This window comes from Talpa occidentalis, unplaced genomic scaffold (assembly GCF_014898055.3).
Source record: "Talpa occidentalis isolate TD23 unplaced genomic scaffold, MPIMG_talOcc4v2.1 talOcc4.4, whole genome shotgun sequence".
Lineage (NCBI taxonomy): Eukaryota > Metazoa > Chordata > Mammalia > Eulipotyphla > Talpidae > Talpa > Talpa occidentalis.
Genome location: NW_023604295.1, coordinates 44,988,194 through 44,994,524, shown reverse-complemented (window position 1 = coordinate 44,994,524; position 6,331 = coordinate 44,988,194).

Sequence of the window (6,331 nt, the reverse complement as noted above, 5' to 3'; positions counted from 1 at the left end):
TTTGCAAATCACATATTCACTAACTGCTGATCCAAAGAAGAGCTGTACTAGATTGCAGAGTTTCCCAATAGGTGATTGAAGAACCAGGAAAAGCCTGTACAATCTTGCAGGTTATAAATATCCTGATTCAGAGGTTAAGTGAGTCATTGAGAACCTGTTGGATCAAAACCTGGTCTGACTACTTGTCTTGGATTTCATAATTCCTGACTCTACCCTCTGTCTCCAGACTCTTCTCTGTCTGACAGCCCCACCTTCTCATAGGTTTACAGGCTGAATGAAGAGCAATGGTTCTCAGAAGGTAGAATGGCACTTCCCAGCACTCTAGCGAAGAAATATGGCTGTGAAGAGTATGAGTTCATCTGGAGCTCAGCCTGCCTTTACCTATAACCACTTTATTTTTCTTCTTTATCTGAATTATTTATCTTTTGCTCCATTTATAAAGTAGATCAATGCCATCCTCTGCTTTCTTCTGTTTGGTTTTAGGGTTAGTGTACAACCAGTGGTAGAAAGGGGATGATTTCTATCACTGGTGCTGAGAACCATAACCTTGTTAATGTACTTTTAACTTATTTCTTGACCCTGACTCTTTAGAGAAAGCCTCAAAAGTACATCCTGGGTCTCGAGATATAGGTGAATTTTGATGAACATCAGTTTAACTTCTAGGATTTTAGATATTCTCAATTCATTCAACTATTATTTGAATGCCTGGAATGTGCAAGTCACCACGTGAGCCACTCATTTTCCCTTAATTACCACTGAATGAAACAATGAGCAAAACAGACACAGGCCTTGCCTTTGAAGCTTAGGCCTTAGATAGGAGTACAGACCAAAAAGTAAATACAAAATAAACAATAAAAATATTTTTAAAAAACAGAGCTCTGATAGAGAAATTAAATTATAATAAAGTGCTACAGGCAAATGCAGCAGAGGCAGAGATAGGGGAGGGGCAGTGAGGGGAGGGTGTCCAAATGGCTTAGGCCTTTTAACAGTTAGAGCTACCAGCTACCATAGCAAAGTGCTGCAACCCATTCAGCATTATCCATGCAACACCTCCACTAAGGTCCGCACTCATATGAAGAAAAAAAAGTACTCAGATGCTCCAGTGCCCAGCTTACTTTGATTATAACAGAGACTTTATAATCTCTGAGACTTTTTACCCCATCTATTTCAAATTTTAAAAATGAATCCAAAATTAAAATGTATTCTTTTATCCTGTTTTACTCTCTTCTCTCTTAACATTTCTAGTTCTTTCAAGATGCAGCTGTGGATGCAAAATGTAATGATGTCTGGAAATCAAAATGCAGCTAACTTCCATTTGTGAAACTTTATCAATGTACATGCCAGAAACTGAGGTGAATCTTCTATCTACATTTTTTTTTAAAAATCCTCACAACCCTGTGAGGTACTTATTATTATTTACATTTAACAGATAAGGAGCTAATGCTCAGAAAGATGAAGTCATTTACCTGAGATCACAGAACCACATAGATTCTTAATTCCAACCACCTCTGACTCCAAAACCCACTATATTAATCTCTGTGCTATTGTATCTGCAGTGAGTCCTCCTTTGAGAACTAGGATGAATTTCAGTCTAACTCATGAAAGATTTCTTGCCCTTCACATATACTTTTTCTGAAAAGTAAGACAGTATGCTTTGTACAGACATGTAGGGGCCGCCCTGGTGGCGCAAGGGGTTAAGTCTCAGCACTGTGAAGATATCCCCAGTCACTGCAGCACCAGTTAGATCCCCAGCCAAGAAGCTAACACACATGGCACAACCGCTGCTGTGCCCTGACTGGCCCGCTGCTCCCCTCAACAGTGTATTTCAGTAGATCTGCCTGTTTGCTCCCCATTCTGTCTCGGGTGAATCCTCTCACCCCCTGCGCCACTGGCCTACACCCCAGGTTTTATATGTATAAACAAATAAAATAAATCTTTAAAAATCTTTATCTGAGCTCATTGCAGACAGCAGCATGAATGATAACCCCTGGAACTGTGCCTCTAGCCTCGGCTCTGCACTGGCTTGGATCAAACTATTTCAATTCGGACAAAGCATACAGACTGCCAAACAACAGTTTATAAGAACAGATCAGATGAATGACAGATCAAACTGCCAAGCCATCTGGACCAGCCCTTGGCCAGCAGATCTACTGCAGAAAACCAGAAGGCCCCTGATTCACTAGTAGGTATAATCTTGAACTCTTGGCTGCCTACCTGTGAGATATTTATGGAAGACTGCCTAAAGGAGATCCAATGAATCCATTTTTCTAAAAACTTTAGATACTTTTATCTAGATACTAGTATCTAGATACTTTAGATACTTTTATCTTTGGACTAAGCTAGTTCAAGGGATTTTCATAGTCATCATTTTGCTACTCTAAACAGCTTTTTCTGAACTGCCTCCAACCCATATGTAAGAAACAGAATTTCTAAGTCTTGTGGGATTTGCATTGAGCATAGGGATGTATTGAAGACAGCCCTCACTACTTTGGGTATCTCCTCTTTCCAGGACTGTGGGAGAAGTGTTCATCAAGTCTTGTAATTAGAAAGTAGCTCTGCTTATAATAAGAAACAAGTTTTATTTATTTATTTTTTATGAATTGTGAACTTGACTTTTTTCCTCTCTTTTCTTTGGATCCAAGAACATTAAAAGCCAAATCTGTAGGATGGCTCTGGCAAATAACCCTACCTTAGAGAAACCAGCATTTACTGGAATAACCTCACCTTGGCATCAGTGTTTTTTCTTCTTGCCCTTATTTTCTTTTGTCTTTCATACCTAATTTCCCCAGACTACATATAGTACAAGTTTATCTTGTTGCTGTGTTTTAAGCACCTAGATATGCTGACTCAAATCCTTTGTAGAATATTGCATGATTGCAATAAATAATCAATTCTAGACAAGAAATTGTCATTAGGGTGTTGTGAATTCTATTAAATCCACATATGTAAGAAATGATAATCAGTTTGAAATTTCAAAACCTGCTTCAGCTGTTCCTCAGGTTTCTCAGTTCTGGCCTGCTGCCCAGCTCATCCTGGGTTGCTATTCTTGAGTGCAATTCTTAAGATTTTAGAATGGATTAGATAGATAACAGGAAATTCCCAACTTACAAAGCAAATATTTTTTAAAGGTGCGCAAGAAAGAGTTCGATTTTCAGGAGAAACAAGAAGAGTGACCCAGAAAGGAAGTGTCAGCAAGAATCCAGTAAGGGGGTGATGAAAACTTTGATGGAGTGACATACTAAAACATGTTAGAAGGGGAGAATTTGAGACACCTTGTGGAATCATAATTTCCAGAATATTTGGGTAATTCCTAGTAATATTATTCCTGGGTTTCTATGCAATGAACCATTAAGTTGGAATTTCCAGCATCTCAGAAGTATTATGCCAACACCTCATTTATTCAATTTGATGTAAAGTTTGAGTTGCTAATGTTCTATTTCAGTCTTTAAAAGGTCTCTATAAGAATACATTACATTTAAATGTCAATGAATGTATATTAAGAGAAGATTTAACGTTTAACTCTGCCTTCCCTTCCTTCCCAGAGGGTTGGATCAGTGCAGGGGTAAAGAATACTAGGAAGTTTAAAATGCAAATGACACAGAAAACCAAGGAAATCTACTGATTGTGGAAAATAGTGATCAGTTTGATTTTTTTATTGACTGTGTGGTGCTGCTATGATGCTGTGACCATTGTCTATTCCCTGCAGCTTACAGAGCTCCACTTGCCTAGACACAGGGTCCTCAGCAGGACTGGGGGTAAGGCCATTGGGCCAGGCAAATACTTCTAACAGGCTCAGAACATGCCCCTTGCTGGTGTTCTATAACATGAACCCAGAATGGACTTGCATCTAATGTCATATGAGTATAATTTTGCCAATATTTCCTTTAACTCTTTCCTTGGGTTCTTTCCATTTGTTTTCTCTTTGTGAAAATGGTTTCCATCTGAAATGGACAGCTCTTCCAGATTTCCACCTTTTCACCTCCTTACTCCATCTGTAAGCGTAGGATGCCAACATTAAAGGATGCCATCATTAAAATTTGCCAACATTAGCAACTTTAATACACACAAGAATCACCTAGGGAGCTTTCTTTGAATGCAGATTCTAGGACTTAACCCCCATGGGACTGTAATTTAATAAATTGGGATGGGGGTCAGGAATCTTCATTGAACAAGCATCCCAGGGTGTTCTGGTGTATGTGGTTCCCTAATCATATGTTGGGAAACACTGCTTAGGTTGAATCCAGCAACACAATTAATCCATCCCAAAGTTAAACTGATAAGTTAACATTATCAAGAAGCTTGTGAGGGCTTCCCTGGTGGCACAGTGGTTAAGCACCTCACTATGAGCAATCCACAGCTTCTGTAGCATGAATTCGATCCCCAGCCAGCCAGGGAGCAACCCACATGGCGTGGCAGATCTCTCCTGTCTCGCCCACTGCTCCCCTCAGCAGTATATTTCAGTCAGTCTGCCTGTTCCATTCCCTACTCTGTCTCTGGTGAATCCTCTCATTCCCAATATCTCTGGCCTATACCCTCGCTGTTGTATTCATAAATAAATAAATCTTTTTAAAAAAAGAAGAAGAAGCTTGTGAGAGCATGGCCTGTGTTTGTGACTTATGTCTGCTTTGAACAGGGCTTGAGCTGAGGCAAAGTCATTCTGGGAGATGCCTCTGATCCCAGTGGGTAATGTTAGCAGGGGCAAATTTTCTCCCTAGGGGAGGTACAGTAATATTGACTGTATACTATTACTTCATATTATTACTGGCATTTATGATTACTCATAAAAATTGACTGCGTCAACTCCAATATGGCCAAGCTACTTGAAGAGTATCTAGGACAGGAACTTCCTTCCCTATTCCCCTCAAAGGGCAAAAAGAAAAATTCAATTCATAGATCAGCCTAGTGAGTCAAAGTTTGAGTGATGTGTGCAGTCACACTAGCTTTCTGTGTTGTTCTGAGTCCCCAAATCCTCTGGGGTTGCTGAGATCACAGCTTCTTCATCCTGTGAGGAAGGAGGAGATGATAGCTCGTACATTCACTTTCATTTCTTTTTAATAGGATTTTATTGATTTGCCACAGATTTTTGAAGCAATAAAAACATGTTACTGAAAGCTTTGTTCTTGAAGACTGCTTGACAACAGCATTTTTTCTACATTTTTTCTACAATGCTCCCACCCTCACCCTTAGATTCCTGCCAACAAAGAAGTGTCCCAGGCAGCCAAGGTATCCAGACTCATTGACTTTAGCTACTTTAGTCCCCACCTTCAGTCTCAGCATATCTCCAAGGCCTCATTGAGTTAGCCAAGTCAAAGACCATAGAAGTAGGAATAAGTTAAACAATTACCCCACATCTGAACCCCAGTCTTTCTTCCCCCTAATGCCTCTCTACCCCTAACCCACTAAATGGTACTAACTTCTAACTTAGGAAGGCTCAGCATTCATCTTTTGGGGATCTATTTGAGATCTCACTCCACCCATTACTGGAAACTACCCTCAATGGAAACACAGAGACTTCTGTGGCCAGACCTTTTTTTTTTTTTTTTTGTCTTGTCTTAGTTAGAATTTTTTTCTGAGAGAAAATATTTTTAAATCATATATCTGACAGACTTGTATCCATAATATATTTCAAAATATATTTTAAAAACTCTCAAAATTTACTGGTAAGAAAATAAAAAGATCTCCCCTCAAAAATGGGCAAACTGTTTAAATAGATCAGTCGCCAAAGAAGATACATGAATGGAAAAGATTAAATGACACTTAAAGAAACACAGAGCAGCACTCCCTCTGCCCACCTGTGACAATGCAGGTGCCTCTTTTCACCAGCTCTCTCCCTCTGCAGGGCAGCAGCCTCCCTGCCTGCTCGTGACCTGTCTATGCCAGGAATTCTCTTCACTGACCTCCCTCAGTGGAGGCCGCTCTCCTCAAGGCCTCCCACCTGCAACCACGCGAGCATCTCTTAGCAAACCTATCTCTTTTGGGGCAGCTCTTCCTGCCCACTTGTTTCTATGCAAGTGTCTTTTACTATCCTATCCCTTTTCTAATAAACCTGCTCTTTAAATATCACTACCGTCTCTGTCTCGTGGAGAAACTCACCAAGTGCCACCAAAACCAGAGCTCTGGTAAAACTTTCCCAGAGTGAACCCAAGGACCCCACTCTAACTTCAAAAACAACATCATATGGTGCCCAACATGGGACTCTTCACATCATCTGGTGCCAACAACAGCCTGAGTTGGATCCTCAGCCAGGGAGCTGACCCACATGACACAGCAGACCTCTCCTATCTCACCCTGCTCCCCTCAGAAGTATATTTCAGTAAATCTCCCTGTTCTG